Consider the following 15,111-nt stretch of genomic DNA (forward strand, 5'->3'; position numbering starts at 1 on the left):
TGTTCAATCTTTACCTTTTGACAAGTTAAGCACTTTGAAACATATTCCGCCACATCATTCTTCATACCCGGCCACCAAAACATCGCCTTTAAATCATGGTACATCTTAGTACTTCCCGGGTGAATGGAGAATCCGCTTTTATGTGCCTCCTTTAAGATATCTTGCCTCAAAGTGCCAACATCCGGCACCATGATCCTACCCTTGAATCTCCATAACCTATCTTTCTCTTCCGACACTCTCCACTGTTTTCCTTGCTCGATAGCCGGTAACACCTTCCATAACGCTTCATCATTTTCATGAGCCTTTAGGAGTTCGGACTTAAAGTCGCTCGAGATTTCTAATCGGCTCAAACACAAGGTTCCAGATACTTCTCGAGCACCAATTTTTAGACTCTCGAATCCCTTGAGCAACTTCTCCTCTTGAAGCATCATCCAAGACGCATATAACGACTTTCGACTTAACGCATCCGCCACTATATTCGCCTTTCCAGGATGGTAATTTAACTCAAAGTCGTAGTCCTTCAACAATTCCATCCACCTTCTCTGCCTCATATTAAGCTCTTTCTGATCAAAGAGATACTTCAAGCTCTTATGATCAGAGAAAACTTGGAACTTAACCCCATAGAGATAATGCCTCCACACCTTCAAGGCAAACACAACCGCAGCGAGTTCCAAATCGTGCGTAGGGTAACTAACTTCATGAGGTCTCAACTGTCGTGAGGCATACGCCACCACATTATGGTGCTGCATCAGCACGCACCCTAGGCCCTTTAACGATGCATCACAGTACACCTCAAAAGGCTCGTTCGGCTCAGGTAACACTAACACAGGTGCAGTGGTCAACTTTTTCTTCAATGTTTGAAAGCTCTCCTCGCACTCAGGAGTCCAAACAAACGGAGTGTCTTTGCGAGTTAACTTTGTCAACGGCAAAGCTAATTGCGAAAAGCCTTTGATGAACCTTCGGTAATAGCCAGCTAAACCCAGAAAACTCCTTATCTCAGTTACTGTGGTTGGTTGCTTCCAATCCATCACAGCTTCTACCTTGGTTGGATCTACGGCTATTCCCTTCTTACTCACCACGTGACCCAAAAACTTCACCTTATCCTTCCAAAACTCACACTTAGACAGTTTCGCATAGAGTTTCTTCTCCTTTAGAATCTGCAACACGGTCCTCAGGTGTTCCGCATGCTCTTCTTCAGTCTTGGAGTAAATCAGTATGTCGTCAATGAAGACAACAACGAATTTATCCAAAAACGGACGGAATACTCTATTCATGTAATCCATGAATACTGCAGGAGCATTCGTCAACCCAAAGGACATTACAGTGTACTCGTAATGACCATAACGAGTCCTGAAAGCGGTCTTAGGGATATCCTCACCCCTCACCCTTATCTGGTGATAACCGGATCGCAAATCAATCTTAGAGAAAACCCCAGCTCCTTGTAACTGATCCATGAGATCATCAATCCTCGGCAATGGGTACTTATTCTTTATGGTGACCTTGTTCAGCTGCCTGTAATCCACACAGAGTCGCATACTTCCATCTTTCTTCTTTACCAGTAACACTGGAGCTCCCCCACGGGGAAACACTTGGTCGGATAAAGTTCTTACCCAACAATTCCTCTAACTGAGACTTTAGCTCGGCCATCTCTAACGGTGACATCCTATAAGGAGCACTTGAGATTGGTCCCGCCCCAGGCACCAATTCAATAGCAAACTCGACCTCTCGGTTAGGTGGAAATTCCTCAATATCATCGGGAAACACTTCCGGAAACTCACACACTACCGGAATCTGATCCAACCTTTGATCATCACCCGAAACACCCGCGGTTAACAACAGGATACCCTGACATTCGGTTCCAGAACAGTTCACCATCATTGAATTCAAGTAATAATTATTCACCACAACCGGCCCTTCTGTATCCTCCGGCATAAAGTACACCGACTTGGTAGAACAATCAAGCAGGACATGGTTTTCGGATAACCAGTCCAATCCCAAGATAAGATCAAGACCGATCATCGGTAAGCAGATTAGATTATGGACAAAATCACGCTGCTTGAACCTAAACGAAACTTTCGGGCATCCTAGTCTAGTTACCATAGCTTCATGGGTAGCATTATACACTTTTAAGTCATAACCTAAGGTTACGATCTTCAACCCTAACTCATGGGCTTTCTCAAATGCAACGAATGAATGCGATGCTCCCGAATCAAATAAAGCATTTAAAGTTTGACCAGCCATTTCACAGTTACCTCGAATGAGTGTCTCGGATCCCTCTGCACCCACAGCTGAGGTGGTGAACACCCGACCCGTCTGTTGTGCTTTCCCAGCACCTTGCTTTTGCTTCTCTGGACAACTTGCGGCTTTATGCCCCGCCTTTCCGCAATTGTAGCACAAACCCCATCCAGCCTTGCATGGTACTCCCGGATGGTGACTCCCACACCTAGTACAAGCTTGTTCATTCTGAGGTTGCTTCCCAAACTTCTTCCCTTGGAAATTGTTGTTGTTGTTGGGCCTCCTGAAAGAGCTCCCCCTCTTGAAAGACGGACCTCTAGGTGCAAAGCCCTTCCCTCGGTTCTGTGGAAATGAACCTTTGTGACTCCCTTTCTCAGCGGTTGCCCTTTTCACACACTCCTCAGCAACCCTACACTTGTTCACTAATTCGGAGAAAGTCCTAATCTCCATTGGTCCTACTGAACTGAAGATATCACTCCGGAGTCCTCCTTCATACTTAACACACTTCCATTCCTCATATTCCACCGGAGTCCCTTGGCACATACGAGAGAACCTGAACAGCTCCTCAAACTTGTCAGTATACTCTGATATGGACATAGTACCCTGCTTCAGCTGTAACAATTCAAGTTCCTTAGCCGTCCTAGCAGAAGTCGGAAAGTACTTCTTATAGAACTCTTCTTGAAAGACATTCCAGGTGATATAGTCATCACCCTGCTGCAGAAGACGTCGGATGCCTTGCCACCAATGCGACGCCTCACCGGTGAGCATATAAGTGGCAAACTCGACACACTGTCCTTCAGGTACCACTTGTGCTTGTAATGCTCGCTCTATAGCCTGAAACAATGTATCAGCCTCAGTCGGGCTAGTAGTTCCCTTGAACTTAGGCGGATTAACCTTCAAAAAGTTTGCCAAGGTCATCGGACCCTGAACTCCACCTCCATCATTACCATGGTTGTTCATCTGTTGACCAAGAGCCTCAACAGTGGCTTGCATAGCAGCAGCCATGTTCTCCAACGCAGCCATAAAGTTCACCGGGTCATTAGGGTTATTCTCCGGTGCACGAGCATTCGTACGACCTCTCGCACTACCTCTACCGCGTCCACGAGGCGCCATCTGGTTCCTATACACACCCAACAATCGATATTAAGTTGATCAGTCTCAATATCGGAAGTCTAGTGCTTCAAAGTCCCAAATGCATGCTCATGAACGTTTATGCCAATTATATCAAGCAGATATACTAATAGCACATAACACACACACAGAGAATGCACAGAAGCATAGTCAGTCCATCCCTCAGGCTCTATAGGAACGAACTGCTCTGATACCATAATGTAACACCCTACCATACAGAGTCTTATGCTTAAGTCATAATTCAGAGATGGCAAGGTATTACGACCTCTAAAACAAAAATTTAGTACGTATAGTAGTATAAATAATTGATTATAACTAGGAGCCTTTGTAGAAAAAGGGGTAAACAAAAACCGTAACTCGAACGCGCAACACTCCGATCGATAACGTAACGAGCAAAGGATAAGCTAACGCAAGATCATATATATAAAGAGTATCAAAAACGGGAATATCAAGACTCAAAATCCGGCTGCGAAGATAACCGGTCCGAGCATAATAATATATACATATAATAAAATAAGGAAACCCCAAAGGAAACCCAAAGGGACACAAATACATACAACCTATTCTCCAAAATCCCCTCTAGAAGGAGTCATCACAGTTTGTATTATTTAATGGAGATAAAAGTATCTAAACAAGATATATAAACCAAAACAGAGTCCCAAGAACAAAGGATCTTCGCTAATCCAGAAGTCTCCAGCATGCCTCAACGAGAAGCCTCGCGTCCTGCATCTGAAAACCACAAAATCCGCATGGGTGAGAACCAGAGGTCCCCAGCACGGTAACAGCTTCCACATATATAATACATAATAATAGAGGAAAGCCAAAGGCAATCCTAGAACTTCCTCCAGATAATATCAAAGCTTATAAACAAGCTAAACCATATAAGGGTATCTGACTAAAGATTCTTCAGTCTAACTAATACTTCCCTTTCCAATTCCTTCAAACCTCCCAACCACCAGCAGGAGTATATTATAGCAAACACAGTTATATCAGACAAAGAATATACAAATAGGAGCAGTTAAGACATTTAGACAATTAGCAAGTAATATGCAGTCAAATAGGCAATCTCAAACAATTCACATAGTATGCATATGATGAATGCCTGTCCCTAGTGGCTGATGATATCATCTGTCGGTTATAGAGCCAACCCGACAAGTCCTGGTAGCTAACCATTGGACTGTCCCTCTGTCGCGCATCCCCAACTCGAGTTATACTCGTTATAAACTTGATCATAAACATGATCCATATCCATCACCCTCACTGGTGAATATTTCGGGGGCGAGCTCATCCGGGTCTTTCACAGTGCCCGGCCACACTTACGACATAGGGTCAACAGAGTCTCGAGCCTCCACCTGGAGCACGTGGTGGCTAGCCACTGCTTCCTCCCAGGGATCTCGTGCCTCTGATAGTGGAAGTGCAAATCTCAATTATCAATAATTCAGCATAAGCATGCATGAATTCTCATCCATGGATCAACATCCATATCAGCCATCCGGCTCACGGTTCAGTCCAGAACCAGCCAATATTCATATTATACACAGCCTTTCCGGCTCACGGTTAAATCCATAACCAGCCGTTTCATTAGCAATTATAGCCTTTCGGCCCATGGCTTAACAAGCACTTCCACCACCATCCTCCGCATCTCACATAATCATCTTGATCCTCATTGATCATTCATTTTTCCCTTGCTTCACTCGCAAGTTACCTCATTCACTAGCCCCTTTTTAATAGCTAGGCATGTCATAATGATTTAAGACATAAATGGTGAGATCGGAGGCTTAGAAGTATGAGATTTGGCTTTTAAAACTCAAAAATCAACTTTGGGATGAAAACAGGGCCACGCGTACGCGCACGCGTGGATGGCCTCAAAAACTCATCGACGCGCAAGCGTCATGCACGCTAACGCGTGGATTAAAGATTTGCCAATCGACGCGCACGCGCCAACCACGCGTACGCGTGGGTGTTCTCGTGCCCCAGGCACAACACTGGCACAGTTCTGGCATAACTCTCTGGAAAATGGCTGGGCATTGGGTGCAGCACAATCGGCGCGCCCGCGCACATCACGCGCACGCGTGGATGGCGCTTTCTGGAAGATCGGCGCGTACGCGCCAGGTGCGCCCACGCGCAAGGGGTCATTCTGCTAAAAATTTTCTAAGTTAAAAGCTGCAGAATTCACAGATTTAAACCCCAATCTTCCAACGGACATAACTTCCTCATTTTAAATCGTTTTTCACCCGTTCTTTGAACGGCATGGACATCCCGGATCCAATTTCATTTCTAAACAGATTTGGTACAAAACGGAGATCCGTAGTCCAAGTTATGTCCCGCCAAAGTGTGCCCAAAAACCATATTTTCATACAAAACCACAAAGTGCCAATTTCAAAACAAGCCATTTCCAACTCTTTTCAAAACCAATCAAAACATGCTAGGTTCATCCCTTTTCTTTGAAATCAATCAAAATATATCAAATTCAACATCAAGCCTCCTCAACTCACACATTGACACACATTACCACAAATTACCAAAATCACTATCTCATCATTTTACCCCACTTCACCCAAGTGGCTCAAACTCAAACACATTGACATATCATATACTATTCCTCATGCCAATTCTCAACAACACCAATTCCAATAAATTATTATTGTACACAATCAACATCATACTCACCATCAACATGGTTCAACCCACAATTCAACCATAACCAATCATCAAGTATATATCACAACATGCATATTTCTCATACATCATACCACTAAGGCCTTAATAATCATCATCACATATATGACCACATCATATATCTCAATCATTCAACAACATCAACAATTCAATGCCTATCTTAGGGCCTCTAGCCTAAGTATTTCCTACCACATTACATATTAGATACGGGAAACCGAAACCATACCTTAGCCGATTTTCCCAAGCTCCCCCGGAGCACTTCCAAACCACTTATCCACAAGCTCTCAAGGCCTCAACACCTCCAAGAACAGATTTTTCACCACCAAACCCTTTCCAAGCTTTTCAAAGTCACCAATCAAGCTCCAATATTCACATATACACAACCTAAGCCACAACCATCGTACCCATACACAACATCTCAAAACCCAAACATCATAGAACAACAAAATCACACTAGGGTTGAGAATCTTACCACACCCAAGGTCCAAGGAGACAACATTAACCTTCTCCTTCAAGAGAGTTGGGTCCTATAACATCAAAGAACCCAAAATCTCAACATTTTACCCATGAAACTCGAAAATAAGGGCTGGAATTTCGAACAGAAACACGTGGCTTACCTCAAGATTAGTTGTATAGGTTTTGTAGAGCTCTCCGCGGTGAACGCGTGGCCGCAAACGGAGCGGCAATCGGAGCTCTAGATCAAAAGTTATGGTGGTTTGAAGATCAAGTGAGAGAAAGAACTTGAGAGAGTGTTCTTCCTCCCCTCTCTTCAATTTCAGCGTGTTTGAGTGTGTTGTGAGGAGAGAGAGTGCTGAAAACTAGGGTTTTGGTTTAGTTATGTTGGGCCAAGGGCCCACTTTGGGTCCGGTTGGCCCGGTTTGGCCCGTTCGGTCCAATCTTGGTCCGAATTCTATAAAATTGGTACCGAAATTCTCGTCTCAATTTTCTCTATCATATTAAGCCATAAAAATATCATTTTTGGCTTTCTAGAATAAATTCTCATATATGGGTTAATTAGCCATTAATTAACCGGGTCTTACAATCCATATCGTGGAACTCTAGTATCGTAGTCACTACATGGTCATACTTCATCGGCATGGTGCGAAAAATTTTCTCCACCATTTTGCTATCGGACATATCTTCTCTATAGACTTTCATCTTATTGACAAGATCTGTAACACGAGTAAAATATTTCTCAACAGTTTCTGAGCTAGACATCTCATACCTTTCATATTCTCTTCTGAAAGACTATAGCTTTGCTTTCTGAGCTTTAACTACGCCTTTATATGACAGCTTCAACGTGTTCCATGCTTCTTTTGCACTCTTGGCATTTGCTATTTTGCCAAACATCGTATAATCTACACCTTAATAAATTTGAGATAGTACCAATTGATCTCTCCTCGGGTAACATCTACTTCTTCTTGCAAATCCGGTTCAATAAAATTTCACAAATTTTGAACTTTTAAATGGGTAGACATTAAAGTCTCCCAGTAACTATAATCAAGTTTTCCATCTAATTTGGGACCGGACCACACAATATTAAAAGTGTTTGTCATACCGACTCTATGAATAAGTAACTATGTGAGAACTCTCTCACACCTCACAAATCCTCAAACACCAGGCACTGGATTAACCAGCTCTGATACCAAATGTAAGTATAATACCCACACTTAATTGGCTCCAAGATCACTCACTCTCATAAGTAATACTATCATATTTTCAATCTCTCAAACTCACCAATACTCATAATAATAAGGAGAGAATTTCTAACATTTCAAAACATATTCATTTCATTTATGGAACATGCACAATACACAAGGCATATGTGCCTTTATATAGGCAATGCTTCATACTAATAATTCATGACTCTACTAGCTTCTTAATACACATACTTATCCAATTTTGCTTTTTACTTTGACTATTCAAATAAGTAACTTCTACATATTCTTAACTTTATTAGTTGGCATCTTATAATTTCTAGCACATCTTGAAAATTCTTCAAAACTTAGTCATCAATCTTAAAATTTTTCAATGCAATTCATGATTCTTCTAGTATGAAGGTGATATATATATATATATATATGTTTTATGATTCTTCCAACTTGATTTGTAGCCTCCAATTTTGACTAGGAGATAAAGTTTAACTTGTGATTCTTCTAGCTTCTATTTTTATCACTTATAATTCTTGTAACTTTTAATTTCATGATAATTCTAATATGGTGCAAGTTGATTTATTTTTTACTAATAAAATTGAATAACGACAAATGTTAATTAACTTTACAACATTTAAAGGACTAAGACTAATTAATAGATAAACATACCAAACAATTTTTTGTTAAAATTATTTTTCTTTTTGCAAAATAGCTTAAAGTGTTTAAATCTTTTTACTGTGTTTTCATAATTTATTAATTTATAATTGAGTAACTTATTTGAAGTACTCGTATGGTATGCCCATGCCCCATGGGACAAGAATAAAGGAGTTTAAAAAAACAAAATCCCTCGTTTTTTTACGGTCAATTGACAAAATAGGAATCTTTGGATACTATATCATCATCAATTAGATTTAATTAATTTTTCAATACTGTAAAGTGTAAACTCATTTACCCCCTGTAATTATTTCATGATGTTGGTTAAAGGTGTAACAGAATTTTAAAGTAGGACTTCGTTTTCAAGTGTAAAAGTAGGCAAATGGTAATAATAGTCCAAGGATCTTAAAACATAATTCTCCCCATAGGGTATCAAAATCATGATTCACCAATTACCTTACATTAATGCTTCCCCAACAGTTCTTGGGTTGGGGGACACCAAGACCTAGCTGTTAGGTGTATTTATTCCTTTCACATGCTATATTGGGTTGCTCACTCAATGCACCACAATTTCACTTCCTTCCTTCCCTCCCACGAATTCAGAGATAGCAATCACTTTGAAATGGATCCTTTTAATTCTTTTTTAATAATTGAAGAAATAAAGTATGATATTTTATTATTGATTTTATAAGTAAAATAAAAAAATAAAAAAGAAAGTATTAAAGAGTTAAATATGACACTTTATTTTTTTAATTTTTTTTAACAATTAAAAAATAGGGATGTACACGAATTGGATCGAATCAGATATGGGGATCGAATCAGATATGGCCAAAAATTCGATCCGATCCGCACAATTCCCATCGCATCAGATTGGATATGATATCCGCATTTTTAAGTGTTGGATTGGATATCGGATATCGGATATATCCGCATAATTGAACCTTCTCTTTTTAATAATATTTTTATGTAAAAAATCATTAAAAATATTTCTTTTATATTTTTAAACTTATTTATTCCTAAAATATTTTTAATAAAATTTTTTCTAAATAACAAAAATAAAATAATACAATATATGAATAATAATTACTAACTAAAACATACAAACAAGTAAATATAATACCAAACATATATATATATATATATATATATATATATATATATATATATATATATATATATATTATTGTGCAAATCTGCGAATCCGTGGATAAGATACGCGGATGTACAATAGATATCCACAATCCGATCCAATCAATATGCAGATCGAATCGTATCCGCAATTTTCATGTCGGATACAGATATTTACCGCGAATCAACGGATACAATTCGATCCATGAACACCCCTATTAAAAAGATCCATTCCCGCAATCAACCAAGTACACAGTACTACTCATGAATGGCTTCAGTCATACAAGCACTTTGCCATTATTATTACTCCTTCAGTTTACTTACAAATCAATCACCATCCATGAGTATATATAAAAAATCAACTATTAAATTAATTATTAATATAAAATATATATTAAAATATAAAATATAAATTAAAAAAATTAAATAAAAATTTTTTTAATTTGTATTCTAAAAATATATTAAGTATATTATAAAAAAATATTTTATAAAATTATTATAAAAATTATTTTTTTATATTTTTAATGCATTGAATACATCAAAAATATTAAAAAAATTTTATTATTATATTTTTAAAATGTGTATATTTATAAAAAAATATATAATAACTAATTTAATATATAATAATCCACCTTCTAGCATGTCATGACCGATGCTAGCCGTCAGACGCTACTTCACGACTTTTCTTAAAAACTCTAAACTTTATGTTATATATATATATATATATATATATATATATATATATATATATATATATATATATATATATATATATATATATATATATATATATATATATATAAAAGACAGTGTTTGTTTGATGTCCATGTTCATCAAAGACACAAACACGGTAGTACATGTCCAGTGTTTATTTTGTAAGACATAAATTTAAGAAAGACACGGTTACACATGGTTACACACTAGAGACATGTAATTTGTGTCTTCTCAAAATGGTAAGACACGAATCTTTTTAAATGGACACAGATTATAATAGTTTTTTGGACAATGCTACCCTTGATAAATTTATAAAATTCCTAAATCTGCCCTCCCTTTTACATCATTCCCTTCCCTTCCAGTTCAGTTCATCCCTCTCAGGTCTTCTTTCTTCCATCTCCCCTTCCACATCAAGATCTTCTATTGTTGTAGCCGTCGCCGACTCTGTTACCGTCACCGACACCGTCATGATCTTTTTTCTCTTTTTCTCTTCTTCATCTTTGCCTATACCTTTTTTCGCCCTTTTCTGCCATTGTTGCCTCTGCAACAAAAATTGCTGCAGCCTCCTCTGTATACTATCGTGCGTCGATGTCTAGATCTACGTTTATTTTCGTGTTGCCTTCATTGTCGTCTTCCAGATCTACCTCTATTCCTCACTACTGTCTCCTTCTCCTCTATTCTTCACCGCATGTACTCTTTTTTTAATGTATATTTAATTTTTTATTATTGTAGAGATTGACCATAAAAAAATTATTATAAATTCAGATTTGGTTCGGTCTTTGAAGAGTACGTTAGCATGAGTTGATGTTTTCATTGCTGCATGCAGCTAGTTTAGCAATTTGTCTTTTTTCCTTTTTCTTGTTGGAGATTGTTATCAATTTATTTGGAATTTGTTTGTAAAAAAAGGAAATTTGATTTATTTAAACTCTTGTCCTGTTTGTTTTTTAAGATGTAAAGTGATATTAGATTAATACACATTATGATCTTGTATTATGTTATTTGATTGAATTATTTGATTAGTCTAATAGTTATAAATTGCAGTAGAGAAGTGGTAGTGATGACAAAAAAAAAGTGGTGATAGTGGTATTTTTTTTATAAGGATAATATTGATATTTGTAATTTAGTGTCATGTCTTATGTGAAGTTTCCAAACAAAGTAAAAATTTTGTCTCATTATGTCTATGTCTTCAATGTCTATGTTCTTGTGTCTATGTTTAAACCCATATATGAACCAAACACAGCCTAATATATACATGAAGCATAAAAAATACAGAAAATATAGTAATATCATACATATATGTCCGAACGTTCATTTAGTACATCATAATTCACACTGTGTTATGTCGTTGCTTATTTATGAAAATATTTACAAACTCCATATTTATACTAACAGGCCTCGACTCACAAGAGTTACCCTAGTTTGAGACCCATTTTAACTTGTTTATATAGGTATTTATAAAAGTACCTATCCCTCTAAAAGTCTATACAAAGCGAGGACAAAGATAACTACTACTACTGCTACTATTATAACTATTGCTGGTCATCGATCCTTGGTAACTGAAAAAATACGGAAGTATTGTGTGGAAGTAAGAGAAGTCGCTCTAATCTTCTGATAATGTTACTGCTGCTCGCTAGTCCCAAGGCTGAAAACTCAAAGAAGATCTCGCCGGTTTGCATCTACGGAGTGGGAAAGTAAGGGGTAAGAACCTACGATTCCTAGCAGGGTACTACATAGGAAAATCTAAGGGGTTCTGCAGCCTAAGTCTAAGACTTTGCGCAGTTAGTTTGGTAAGTCACATAAACAAGTACAAGTACAAGTATATAGCAGAATAGTAACCAAGCATAGAATACAAGAAGTAGAGACAAAATACAATCACAAGTACAAGTAAGCAATCACAAACATAGATAATGCAACAACCAAGTATGATGCATGTCTAGTCCTATGCAAGCCATGAGCTCATGAGTCGGTTGACTACCCGCAACCCGATGTTACCTAGGAACTAGGCCTAGATATGGTTTTCCAATTGCGTCCGTCCGTGTATACGTGTCGATGTGGTTAAGCATACCACCAGTCTGTGACAACAGGCAATCGTTGCAAAACTTGATGCTACAATATACGCACAAAGAGAAAACATAGTTTTAGCAGTCAGTGTGTAATACCCGACTCCAAATAACCTCTAGCACCTTAGGGTTTACAGTTCTTTTTCTGCGGCACATCTCAATAAACTTTATCTTTAAGGGACTTATCTCTCCCCTTCTTTTTAAGTAAAACTTGTGCCCGGTCTCTACTCTTTAAATCTCAGCCTTTGTCACATTTACTATTTCGTCTTAGGTATTTTTGTACATTTATAATTTTATCATTTTTGTACATAACTTCATTTTTCTAGTTTTCTTTAGGCTTTTAGTGACGCTTTTACCACTAGTGTTATTACTTCACCATTTTACCCTCATTTTTTTACTAAAGGCCTTCTTACCTTCCATTAAGTTAATTAATCATTTTTTAATTTGACTTTATGTCTAAAATTACTAATATGCCCCTAAGTACTCTAGTTTACAGTTTAACCTGATTTAGTATCAAAATATTACCGGATTAATCCTAATATTTTTTATGACCAAATTATCCATAATAATTTTAATTAATACCAATTCTACTCTTAAAGACCTAAAAAATCATTTCACCCTTTATTAATTTATTTATTTATTTATTCTAGTTACCACTTTTTACCGTTTTACTTCTAACTTTTACTAAAACTTTTATTTAGGTATAAAACTTTATTTTAATTATAATTTTGATCCAATTAATTTATATAATTATTAATTTATCCTTGATGATACTAAGTTCAAAATTTTACTTATCTTTCAATTAAATTATATTTTTAACCCTCTTTTTACTCAAAAATGACCATAACACCCTTTTTATTTTTACACCTTTGTTCTATAGGATTAAAATCAGTTTTCTAACTACTTATTAGATGATCATTTAGAGGCTGAATTTTAAAGGATGTAATTTTTCATTTGGATCCACTTTTAGTGACTTTTAAGTCTTGAAACTTAAACCCTAAGTGTTTTAAATAATTTCAGTAGTTTCATATAATTTTCAAAGACAAATAAGCTTCATGTATCACTCAAATAATAGTCCAAAAACAGAGAAGCATCACTGAATTTTCAGAATTAAGAACCAAGCACAAAATCACCACAAAGTGGCTCATATAAACACCGAAAACAAGCACAAACATACTCTAACTAATCCTAACCCGTCTCTTATGTCATTCTATTATTAAACCTTCCACACACTAGGAAACGTGCACACAAGGGCAGGAGCACAACTGGTGATGGTGCAGTTTCGTTTTTGGCCGAAAGTGTCGCAAAAACGTCGAAATTCAACCACTTTGAACTCGAATCTCTCTAACTCCTTAGACGTGCTCCATGGGTGCTTTAAGAGGAGTTCTCTATACATGGAGGAGAGTAAGAATTCATCATGGCTACTGTTTTTAAAAAAGAAAAGAAAAGAAGAAAGAACAAGAGTTTACCTAGCCAAAATTTTGGTATAAACGCAAGAATTAGTGAAAACGGGCAAGAATTTGTGTTTGTATGAATTGAATACTTGAAGAACACATGAAGAACAACAGAAGAAGAGTTGAAATAGGGGCTGGAATGCACAGAACAAATGTAAGAATTTTCTCTCTTTCTCTCTCAAGAATTCGGACAAAAGAGTATAAAAATGTGTAAAGTATTTTGTGAATTTTGTGGCCAATGCTTTCTTAAATAAAAAATCAAAGTCTTGATGAATTTATGATGGTAAAAGAGGCTGAAATTTTCGTGGTCAAGAGCTGGGCTTCAATGAATAAGGGGCGTGAAAACGAGAAAGCTTGGTCAGCGCTTGCATGTCAAGATTATCCACAATTAATTGCAGTTAGTTACTCGAGGTTAAAAACACAATAGAGAGGATGAAAGGTTGAGATAGTCTCGACCCAGAGGCTGAGAAGGAGAGACAAGTTACTTGGGTAGCAAGTAAGAAGATTTGGGACACAATTACCAAGGTAGAAATTATTTTTACTATTGGTTTTGAAGTTTTTGGTTACTAGAGTTTTTCTTCACATACACAAAACTGTCACTAAAAATGAATTTCTGATTCAAAAAGTCTCTAGTGAGAAAAATAAACCAATGGTTAGTTAATATTTATTATTTATTAGTCAAACTTGACTTAAAAGGATTAAGTATCCTCGTAAAGTCAATTATGACCATATTAATGGCCTTTTTCTTTTTAATTTTATTTTTTTAATTTTTTTCCTTTTTTTTAATTTTTTGTTTTTTATCATTGAGTCAGTCTCACTAATTTTTATTGGGTTGTGATTCAAAATTTTGTAAAATAAATTTTAAAATAATTAAAAAAATCTATTTACTAAAAATCGAATTCTTACATAATCATTAATTTTTTATGTATACATAATATTGTTTACCAATATAAAAAACTTTTTTAAGAAAAAAATGATTGTTTAAGAATATTTTTTTCTCATATAATATTATAAATTTTTGTTTTGATATTTATAAAAATAACAATTTTTCTAATAAAATTTAAATGATCCATTTTTGTCTTCAAAATCAGTTTACTCCGTAAAATAATAACGGTATAAACTAAAATATTGATGTGTCAATCAATTCACATCAAGCACATTATCACTTAACAGATCATACAAACAACAATTATTAAAATAAATAATCTTACCTTATCTCTCTTTAAATTCAACATTTAGTATACATATGAATTGTTCTATAATTAATGAATATGGGTATATAAAAGAAAAAATGCGTTAAAATATTATTAAATTAGTTAATTCAACAAATTATATTGTTCAACAAAATTTTGGATAAAAATATCTTTTATATTATTAGAGAAAGAAATACTATATAGATATTAT

Source organism: Arachis hypogaea, chromosome 15 (assembly GCF_003086295.3).
Source record: "Arachis hypogaea cultivar Tifrunner chromosome 15, arahy.Tifrunner.gnm2.J5K5, whole genome shotgun sequence".
Classification (NCBI taxonomy): Eukaryota; Viridiplantae; Streptophyta; class Magnoliopsida; order Fabales; family Fabaceae; genus Arachis; species Arachis hypogaea.